This window comes from Macrotis lagotis, chromosome 1 (assembly GCF_037893015.1).
Source record: "Macrotis lagotis isolate mMagLag1 chromosome 1, bilby.v1.9.chrom.fasta, whole genome shotgun sequence".
Lineage (NCBI taxonomy): Eukaryota > Metazoa > Chordata > Mammalia > Peramelemorphia > Peramelidae > Macrotis > Macrotis lagotis.
The window spans coordinates 657,729,669-657,741,859 of record NC_133658.1 but is presented as its reverse complement, the minus strand read 5'-3'; the positions used below and the strand labels follow the sequence as shown (position 1 = coordinate 657,741,859).

General features: G+C 31.3%; 1 pseudogene; it reads left to right on the top strand.

The window, feature by feature from the left end:
• The first annotated feature begins 538 nt into the window (after window positions 1-538).
• LOC141506044 (WASH complex subunit 3 pseudogene) lies at window positions 539-1,503 on the top strand (annotated as a pseudogene).
• Window positions 1,504-12,191: the final 10,688 nt, after the last annotated feature.

Sequence of the window (12,191 nt, the reverse complement as noted above, 5' to 3'; positions counted from 1 at the left end):
ACTCTTCATACTATATTCATGTTTTTAAACTTTTGTTTATGGTTTTTTTACCTTCTTATTTTTTTTTCTTTTTCCTTAGTTCTAATCCTTCTTTCACAACATGATTAATATGTTAATATGTTAAACACAATTATACATGTACAATTTTTATCAGATTGTTCAGCACCATGGAGAGATAGAAGTAAGGGAGGGAAGGTAGAAAAATATGGAACTACTAAATTTGCAAATGGATGAATTTTGAAAAGGTCTTTTGCATGTAATTGGAAAAATAAAATAAAATTTTAATTAAAATAATTGGGGAAGCTAGGTGGCACAGTGGAGACAGCACTGGCCTTGGAGTCAGTAGAACCTGCATTCAGTCTGACCTCAGGCACTTAATAATTACCTAGCTGTGTAATCTTGAGCAAGTTGCTGAACCCCATTGCCTTACAAAAACCAAAATAAAATAAAATAAAATATTTTATGTAGCCTGAATATTATTGGAAAGAACCATGAGACTTTAGGTGGGGGGAGTTGATGTAAGGATCAGGGCTATGGAATGGGCTTGCTTGATGGGGTTATAGATAAAGATAGACTGCTTATGATGGGATCAGGCATAAATCTAAACAAGGTGCCCCAAATCCAATTATTTTCCCAATAATTTTTAATCAAATAATTCTTATTCCCACGTGTTGTCTTTATACTTGTCAAATACAAAATTATTATTATTATTATGTTTATTTGCTGTTGCATATTGGATGCCCACTCAATTCCAGTGATTTATCTTTCTGTTTCTTAGTACCAGAGAGTCTTGATCATTACTGCCTTATACTACAGTTTAAGGATTCTTACTATTCAATTTCCTTCTTTTACACTTTTTAAAATATATTCTTTGATAATCTTGACTTATTGTTTTCCAAAGGAATTTTCTTATCATTTTTTCTACTTCAGTAAAATATTTTTGATAATTTAATTGGGATTTTATTAAATTTATAAATTAGTATTTTCCCTAAAACCATGGAAAATCAGCTGACATATTATATTGTCTGTTTGTGGTACAGCCAATATAATACTTCAACTGATTTTCTCTAGTTTCTGAAGAACAATTGCCAGTTCTTTCTCTTTGGATTCAACAAATTGAAACAACCCAATATTTTGAAAGCAAAATTATCAACTATTCTAGGTCTAGATGATGTCAAATTTGAGTTATCAGCTACAAATGTTAATGGTATTAAAAATGGTCCTGAAGTCACTCCAAATCAACTGGCATCTCTGTCTCCTTGAAGACACTGGACTACAGAAATGTAAAGTGGAAGCAGAGCAGATCTTAACTGTAGACAAGGATCCTAGTTATGTTAGATTTCTTAAAATAATTCAAGAGGGGTGTTGGTTATAAAATACAAAGTGATATCTGAAGGACTGGACCCAGATCTTCTTGACATATCAGATGTCCCAATTCCTGATGGAGAAGGTGAAGCAAATACCAAAGAAAGTTTAAATAATGAATTATCTTTTAGTAACTGAACTTCACATTGAATATGTATGTGTGCATATTATACATATGCATAAGAGGGATGTTTAGCATTCATATCTGTAGACTTAAGTTGAAATCCATAGGAAATCCATTTATTATCATCTTTCAGAAGTCACCTTTTTAACAAAGCAGTAACATAAGATTTTCAATTCTTTATAATGGCTTCTAATCACAAGTTGAAAAATATTATCTGTGAATTGTCTTAATTGGTGAAAATTTTCCATGACAAACTTGAAATTTGTGTGATCAAATAAGGAATTAATACACAGTCACATAATCAACCAAAAATTATTCTGAGCTTTTTAATATGCAAAGGATTTTTTTCATAATGGTAGATTAGTAACATGATAATTTTTATCTTCTTAACTTAATGAAGTTATCTATTGCCTAAATATATTTGATTAAATAAAAAATTGAATAACCAAATGAAAATAAAGCATAAAGGTATGATAAATTTTAAAACAAAATATTCTCATGCTAATTATAATGAAGTGTTGAAGTGTTGAAAAAAAGAAGCAGATTTCTTTTGTTCTATAAATATAGTCTGCTTTGCAAGTTTCTATTAAGTAGTTTTATCTATTGTTATGATTAAACATAAAAGTTTGGGGGTTTTTTAGGCTTTTGCAAGTCAAATGGGGTTAAGTGGCTTCCCCAAGGCCACACAGGTAGGTAATTATTAAGTGTCTGAGACCAGATTTGAACTCAGGTACTCCTGACTCCAGGGCCAGTGTTTTATCCATTGCACCACCTAGCTGCCCCAAAACATAAAAGTTGATGGAAAAACTTTGTAAGTCAAATGTTTAATTTGGAGGTAGTAATTGCATATTAAAATTATGTTGTTTTTGGAAGAAATGAGTTACATGATTAAAATATGTATAATGCTTCAAATCATGTTTCCTAAAATGATGGCAACCAATTTAGTATGATTGCTGTTTCTGACTTTGTTTTTCTTGATTAATGTAGTTACTGATGTGCATTTATGCTTCAGATGTAAAGTCAATTTAAAGGAAAAGGATGAGAGCTCAGTTTAAAAAAAAGCAAAATAAAGTCTCTCTCCTTTTTTAACTAATGTCAAACCTTCAATCATTTGACAAAAGGAAAGTTATTTTCTTCCTTCAAGGTTGTAAGAAAAATAAAAGACTTAAAAAGATAAAGTGGTATCTAAGATATCTTTAGGCCAGGTTACCCTCATTAGATCAGTGCTTTTCCATTTGATCTTTATTAATAAAACAGGTGTGATTTTCACAAGCAAAAGATTTTCTTGAGCACTTACTTCAATGCATTTGCCACTAAAAACGCTAATCCTACTTTAAGTGCATACATCTTCTCAACCATATTTATTTCCAAAACAATTACCATTGACTTTTTTACTTCCTTAGGGAAAAAATAGAAGATATAATCTTGGGCTAAATTAATAAATAATATTGAAAAAATATCACAAAATGATAGTGATCATTAAAACATGAAAAATAGACAATTTTGATTATATAATATAAAAAAAGTTTTGCACAAATAAAACCAATGTAACCAAAATCAAAAATAAAGCAGAAAGAGGGAAATCAATTTTCACAACAGTATTTTTGAGAAAAAATTCAATTCTAAAATATATAGAGAACTGAATCAAATTTCTAAGAATGCTACTCATTCACCAATTGATAAATGGTCAAAAGATATGAACAGTGAGTTCTCAGATTAAGAAATTACAGCTATCTATTGAAAGTCATATGAAAAATGCTCTAAATCATTATTTAATAGAGAAATGCAAATTAAAACAACTCTGAGTACCACCTCACACCTATCAGATTGGATAAAATTGTAAAAAGAAAATGATCACTGTTGACGGGGATGTGGGAAAACTGAGACACTGATGTACTATGGGCGGAGTTGTGAACTGTACCAACCATTGTGGAGAGAATTTGGAACTATGTTAAAAGAGCAATAAAGTTTGTTTACCCTTTGATTCCAGCAATACTCCTTTTAAGTCTATATGCTAAGGACATCACAAAAAGGGAGAAATGACAAATGTGTAAAAATATTTATAGATGTTCTTTTCGTAGTGGCAAAGAACTGGAAATTGAGAGGAAGCCCATCAATTGGTGAATGGCTGAAAAAAAACTGTGGTATATGAATGTGATGAAGGACTATTGTTCAATAAGCATCCAAGACTGGGTTTGAATTCAGTTCTTACTGACATCTGGTGTAGAACTCTATCAACTGTTCCTCCTAGCTGTCTGTGTGAAGACATTACTGGAGAAAAATTGAAAAATGTATCAGTGAGAAGTAAATAATTAAATAAGGGTGGGAGAATTTGAAAATATGGAATTTGGGGGGCGAAGTACACTTGTGCCTGTGGTAGATCATATGGAAAATAAAATGGGAAAAGAATTGCTTGGAGACAAAATAAATCAAATAACTGTTGCTTAGTAGGATGAGAATTCTTATAAAAGAAAATATGGCAATTGCATGGATAATGTGAAGTGCATTTCTGCTGTAATACATAAGGACTTTATTAACACTGGATATGTTTAAAATGATAATTTTAGGGAGTGCCTTGTTTTTTACCATCCTAGTTACTGCTACATTATTTGATTGTGTTTAAAAAATACAATATGTTTCTTTCACTAAGGAGATTAACTTTATGCCACATAAAATAAGATCATATTTTTAGTAAACACCCTTTTCCTTACAAATTACCAATTTCAATATCCAGAAATAAGTAGCTGGGATCTTAAGAATAAAAAAGGCATGGAAAATTTGGGAGGGGGTGGTTTGTGCATAGTTCTCTTCTTAGGTTTTGTGAATGTTGTAATATTTACTGCAACAAATAAAGCTATTCAGCCTTTAATCATAGCCTCATAGAAGACAAATGTTAGGACATTAAATGATTATAAAATATGACCTACAAGTCATCTTTTTAAATAGATTCTTCAAAGAGAAAAGTCAAAGTACATAATCATTATTTTTTTTCTTCTCTCAGTGTTTCATATCCTCATTTTCCTTGCATCCCATTGTAAGACAAGAAAAACAGAACCAAAGTTTTGAATAAATTAAATTGGAAACAGACTGGAATGAAAGATAAGAACCCAATAATATTGAAAAGACACAAAGAATAGAATCTGTTGTAAATGATTTATGTTCAAGGATCAGGAGGTTAAAAAGGCAAAAGCTTTAATGTTCGCTCATGCGAGAATGTCAAATCACTAGTCTACATAAAGAATTTGACAGTAATAAGATTTTAAAAGTGGATTTTTAGGTAGCACTGTCTGCTGTCATAAATATAGGTCATAAAACTTTGCTCTTAACATAATCCAGGGACATAAATACTAGCAGCTGGCCATTTATCTGAGCTTGGAGAGTGTATTTATAGACCAATTCGATAAACAGATAATGACATAAAACTTATTTGTGAATCTGAGGGAAATGTGTATCTCTGTTTATCCCTAGGTTTTTCATCTTGTGCTAGTTCTTTGTGATGAATGGCTATGAGAGTGTTTGCAAATTTAGCCACAAGGGTGTTTCTCACAGTCCTCTCTGCCCATTTCAGGATCAAAGAAATTTGTCCCTTTGACAAAGAAAATTGGAGATCCAGACTGTCATGCCCTTAATCTAAACTACTTCCTGTGTTTTAATGACTTGCATTTTGACCCAGAAGAAAAAGGTATAGAAGAACAACAACAACAAACCTAGAATAACAACAAGAAAAGCCTTAACAAGCTTATATTCTAATTAACAAGAAAAAAGAGTTTAATTTGAAATAGACATTAAAAAATGCATATTAAAATTAGTTGGCTGGAAATTTTGACTAAAAAATGTTATTCAATTATGCCCCATAACAATTTATACGTCATATTTTAATGGAGTTAATCTGAGAATTAATTACCAAACCTGAATTAAACTAGAAACAAAAAATGATAAACTGAAGCTCTAGTCTTTGTCAATTAGTAAAAGTTGTAAAGTTCCAGGAGACTGTATATGAAAAAAGACAAATTTTTACTTATTGGGAAAGTTGATCTTTTCCTATTCATAATTATTTTATTTTTTCTGACTATTTGTAAAGATAGTTTTCATAGAGGCAGAGCCGAGATGGTAGAGTAAAGGTAGGGTCTTACCAGAGTGCTAGCCAAACCACCTCCAAGTAAATTTAAATAATGACTCTAAACAAATTCCAAAGTTGCAGAAGCCAAAAATAACTGAGTGAAACAATTTCACAATTTCAAGATGACTTGAAAGATCCAAGGAAAAGGTCTGTTAAGCTGGGAGAGAGAGAACATTAATAAAAACGTTAAAATCAAATCACAGACTGGGAAAAACAACAAACAACAGAATAAGAAAAAATCTAACCATAGAAAGTTACTATAATCATAAAGAAGTTCAAAATACACAGTCAGAAGAAGAAAGCAAAGTTAAAGCTCTAAATTCAAAGAAAAATAGATCTAGGAGGGATACTTTAAAAATTATTGAATTGCCTGAATACCATAATGAAAAAAATAAAAGTCTAGACATCATCTTTCAAGAAATTATCAAGGAAAAAAACCTCATATTCTAAAAGCAGAGGGGGGGGAAATAGAAATTTAAAGGCCACTAGTCACCTTCTGAAAGAAATCCCAAAATGAAAACTCTCAAAATTATTAAGGCCAATATTCAGAGTTATCAAGTAAAGAAGAAAATATTACAGGTTGCCAGAAAGATGAAATTCAATTATTGAGGTGCCACAGTCAGGATAACACAAGATTTTATAGCTTCTACACCAAATGATGTAAGGCTAGGAATATGATATACTAGAAGGCAAAAGAGCTTAGATTACAACCAAGAACTCTTTTAGGAGAAAAGATGAAGATTCAGTGAAATAGGGGATTTTCTAATTTTCCTGATAGAGCTTAAAAGAAACTTCAGTCTTTGAAGAAAATATTCAAATGAAGTATCAAAAGATAAATGGAAAGGGAAATTGTACGGGATTTAATGATTTTGAACTGTTTATATTTCTAAATGAGAAGAGAATAACTCTTGTGAATTTTCTATATATGGAAGTTAGAATGAGCATATATAGACAGGGCACAAGGGAGTTGGATATTAAGGAATACTATGGTTAAAAAGACAGAATTTAGGGATGAGAGAGGATTGTACTGAGAGAAAGAGAAAGGGGGGGTAGAATGGGGTAAGTTACTTCACATAAAATAAGCAAGAAAAAGCTTTTGCAGAAGGTGGTAGGGAGGAGTGAGTGAGCCTTACTCTCATTGGAATTGGTTCAGAGAGGGAATAACATACACACTCAATTTGATATGAAAATCTATTTTACCCTACCAAAAAAGTAGGAGGGAAAGGGGATGGACGAAAGGCGGGTAGGGGGTGATAGAAAAAATGGCAGATTGTGGAAGGGAGTAGTCAGAAACAAAATACTTTTGAGGAGGGAAAGGATGAAAGAAGAGAGAAAATAGAATAAACAGGGGGTGGGAGGAATAATATGGATGGAAATATAGTTTGCAATAGTAAATGTGGAGAAAATATATTGAAACAAGTTTCTCTAATAAAGGTTTCATTTCTCAAACATAGAAAATTGAATCAAATTTATAAAAAAAAAAAGTTAGAATCATCCCCTGATCAGAATATATGAACAGTTTTTGGTTGAGGTTACTAATGCCATTTAAAAAAATTTCCTAACTCATTATTGATTAGAGAAAAGCACATTTGAACAATTCTGTGATCATTCTTTATACATATTGGTTTGACTTATAGGGAAGAATGGAAAAATGGTAGATGTTGTAGAGTGCATAGGGAAAATGAGACATTGATGCATTTATAGGACTTTTGTAAAAGTTCAACCATTTTGTGGAACAATTTGGAACTATGCCCCAAGAACTATGAAATCTTGTATACCTTTTGACCTAGCAATTCTACTAGGTCTATATTTCTGAAGAGATGAAAATTGGGAAGGAAAAGGACCTATATGTATAAAGATATTTATACCAATTCTTTTCTGGTTGCAAGGAACTGGAAATTAATGGAAATGTCCATCAATTGTGGAATGGCTGAAAAAACGAGTTATGTGTTTATAATGGAATGCTATTATCCTCTAAGAAATGATGAGCAGGATACTCTCAGTAAAATATGGACAGGTACAATGTAAAATGTACTGTATACAAAGTAATAGCAATATTGTATAATAATGAGTTGTGAATGATAGGCATTCCCAGTAGTACTGGAATCCAAGACAACTCTGAAGGACTGATGATATAATGAATACTATCTGTCTCCACAGAGAGAGAACTGATGGTGTCTAAATACAGATTGAAGCATACATTTTTTTTTACTTTGTTTTTCCTGAAGTTTCTTTTTGAGGGGTGGAAAGTCTATATTTTCTTATACAACGTAACTATTGGAAATGTTTTTTATGTCCACACATTTTTAACCTATATCAAATTATATGCTTTTCCCATGAGGCAGTGTTGGGTGGGAAGAAGGGAGAAAATTCAGAACACAGAATATTAAAAAATAAATGTTCAAACTTGTTTTTACATGTAATCAGGGAAACAAAATAAAATTTATGAGGTTTTTTTTTAAAAAGATAGTTTACAATGGTCTTTGCAAAGTAATGGAGTCAAGTGACTTATGCAAGATTCCATAGCTAGTATCAAATGTCTCAGGCTGGATCTGAACTCAGGGCTTCCTGATTCCAGAACTGTTCTATTCACTGCACTAGTTAGCTGCCCCACACATTCATTTTTGTAAATATTCTCCCTCCTCTTCCCTAAGATAGCAAATAATCTGATATAGTTTATACATTCAAAATCATGTTGCCAATAATTCCTCATTACTCTTGCTCTGAAAGAAGAATCAAAACAAAAGGAGAAAAATGAGAAATAAAAACAAATTCAAAGAAGTGAAAATATTATGACTTGATCTGCATTAAAATTCCATAGTTCTCTCAGTGGAGGTGGTCAGTGTTATCCATCACATTTTTAGAATTGTCTTTGTTCACTGTATTGCTGACATGTCTATCATAGTTGATCGTATCACAATGTTTCTGTACAATGGTTCTGCTCACATTACTCAACTTCTGTTCATTGTAAATCTTTCCAGGCTATTCTGAAGGCCTTTCCCCTATTATTTCTTATAGAACAATAATATTTCAAAATATTCATATACCATAATTTGCTCAGTTCATCTTGAATTGATGGGCATCACCACAATTTCCAATTCTTTCCCACTACAAAAGGAACTGCTTTAAATATTTTTGAACAGATGATTTTTTTACCCTTTTTAGTGATCTCGTTAGGATGCAGACCTAATAGTGGTATTTATGCAGTTTTATTTCCTGTCATAATACCAGATCGCTCTCCAGAATGACTGGATCATTTCACAACACCACAAGAGTTCATTAATGTCCAAATTTTCCCACATGCTCTGCAACATTAATGATTTCCTTTAATTTGTAGCTTTGTAATTAAGTAATTAAGAGCATTTCTTCATATGACTATAGATAGATATGAATAAACAGTTTGTCTGAAAATTATTCATATCATTTGAACATTAATAAATTAGAAAGTGAATTGTATTATTATAGATTTGGTTCATATATATATATTAGAAATGAGTATTTTAACAGAAATTTCAACTTTAAATTTTTTCCCACTTTTCAGCTTTCTTTCTGATCTTGGTTTCATTGGTTTTGTTTGTGCCAAAAAGTCAATTTAATGAAAATAAAATTATCCATTTTTATATTTTATAATGTTCTCTCTTTTTTAAATCAATTATTCTGTTTTCCTTAGATATAATAGATAAATTATTACTTCTCTTCATTGGCTTATGGTATCACAGCTTATGTCTAAATCATGCACCCATTTCAACTTTATCCTCATATAGGGTGTGAGATATTGGGCTTTGCCTAATTTCTGCCAGTTTTTCCAGCAGTTTTTGTCAAATAAGGATTCTTGTCCAGAAGCTAGAGACTTTAGGTTTATTAATCAGTAGATTATTAAAACTATAATTTTTAGGTTTCTGCAAGGCAAATGGGGTTAAGTGGCTTGCCCGAGGCCACACAGCTAGTTAATTATTAAGTGTCTGAGGCTGGATTTGAACTCAGGTACTCCTGACTCCAGGGCCAGTTCTCTATCCACTGCACCACCTAGCCGGCCCTAAAACTATTTATTACTCTGTCTTGTAAACCCACTCTATTCCACTGTTCAAATAGTACTAAATAGTTTTGATAATTGCAGTTTTTTTAAACAGTTTTAAATCTCCTATGGCTATGTCACCTTCCTTTGCTTTTTTTCAAGAATTTCCTTGACATTCTTGATCTTTTGTTCTAATATAAATTTTACCATTATTTTTCCTAGATTTAAAAATATTTTTAGTCTTTTATATTGAATAGCAAAGAATAAGTAAATAATTTAGGTAGAATTTTCATTTTTATTATATTAGCTTGGCCTATCCATTAACAATTGATATTTTTTCCAGTTTTGAGATCTGACTTTATTTGTGTGAAAAGCATTTTATAATTGTATTAATATAGTTCCTGGGTTTGCCTTGGCAGGTAGATTCCCAAATATTTTATATTGTCTACAACTATGCTAAATGGAATTTCTCTACCTCTTTCAGCTGAACTTTCTTGGTAATATATAGAAATGCTGATGATGTAGGTGTTTTTGTTTAATTTCCTGAAATTTTTTTCACAATTGATAATTTATTTTATTTTTCCAATTACATTATGAAAGCTTTTCAACATTCATCAACACGGATGTAAACATTTATAAATAACATAATTTCCTTCCAACTCCCCCTTTCACCCCACTCTACTCAGTAGCAAACAGTCTAATGTACATTGCAGGTATGCATTTGTGTTTAACATGTTTACAGATTAATCATTTTTTTATATATGGAATCAGGATAAGGGTAAAGAAAGAAAACCATGAGATAGGAAGGAAAAACAAGAGAATTTTTCAAAAAAGTTAATGGAGTGATCAATTCTGTTTGTTTTGTTTTGTTTTTCTTCCTCTGGATGTGGACACCATTATCTATAACAGGTCTCTCAGGATCATCCTTGCTCTCTGCACAGCTAAAAGGAACTGCATTCATCAAGGTTGATCAATTCACAATATTCTTGTTGATGTGTACAATGTTTTCTTGGTTCTGCTCTCTTCATTCAGCACCAGTTCTTAAAATTTGTTCCATGCTTCTCTAGCATCTTACCGTTCATGGTTTCTTAAAGACCAATAACATTCCATAACATTCACATATAATGATTTGTTCAGTCATTCTCCAATTGATAGGCATCCCCTCAATTTTCAGTTCTTTGCCATTACAAAAAGGGTTTCTATGAATAATCAGTAATATGTGGGATTTTTCTCATTTTTTATGATTTCTTCTTAATATAGACCTAGAATTGGTATTGCTGGGCCAAAGAGTTTGATCAGCTTTTTTGCTCTTTGGGCATAGTTCCCTATTGCTCTCCAGAATGGTTGGATAAGTTCACAACTCCACCAGCAATGCATCAATGTCCCAATCCCCCTCAAACTCTCCAACACTGATCATTTTCCCTTTTTTCTCATCTTGGCCAATCTGAGTAAGGTGGTACCTAATAGCTGTTTTAATTTGCATTTCACTTCTCTAATAAGTAATGATTTGGAGTACTTTTTCATATGATTATATAGGGCTGTAACTTGTTCATTTGAAAACTAGCTGTTCATATCCTTTGATCATTTATTTATTGGGTAATAACTTGTAATCTTATTAATTTGATTCAATATTCTATGTATTTTAAAAATTAGACCTTTATCAGAACCCCTAACTATGAAAATTGTTTCCCAGTTTTCTGTTTTCCTTCTAATCTTGGCAGTACTGGCTTTTTTAGTGCAAAAATTTCTTAATTTAATATAGTTAAAATCATCTATTTTCAATTTAAAATGTTTATTATTTCTTGTGTGGTCATAAATTTCTCCTCTTTCCATAAATCTGATGGATCTATTACTTTGGTCTATGGTATTTCCCTTTATATCTAAATACCTTACCCATCTTGATTATATTTTGGAATAGGATGTGAGATGTGGGTCAATGCCTAGTTTTTTCCATACAATTTTCCAGTTTTCCCAACAATTTTTGCCAAATATTGAAGTCTTATTCTAGAAACTAATGTCATTTGGTTTATCAAACTATAGTCATTACTATAGTCATTTCCTATAGTTGCTTTTGAACCTATGTTAATGCAATGGTTCATTACTCTGTTTCTTAACCAATACCAAAGAGTTTTGATGACTGCTGCTTTATAGTATAATTTTAGGTCTGATAAAGCAATATTATCTTCCTTTACATTTTTTTTCATCAGTTACCTTGATACTCTTGATCTTTTGTTGCTCCAGATGAATTTTGTTATTATTATTTTTTCTAGCTTGGTACAATAAATATTTGGTAGCTTGATTGGTATGGCACTAAATAAGGAATTTAATTTGGGTCGAATTGACTTTTTTTATATTGACTCAACCTAACCATGAGCAACTGACATTTTTCCAATTGTTTAGATATAACTTTATTTGTATGAGAATTGCTTTGTAATTGTGTTCATACAGTTTTTGTGTTTGTTTTGGCAAGTAAATTCTCAAGTATTTAATGCTATCTGCAATTACTTTAAATAAATTTCTCTCTCTTCTTCTTGGGTTTTTTGGTCATATATATAGAGAGAGAAAAG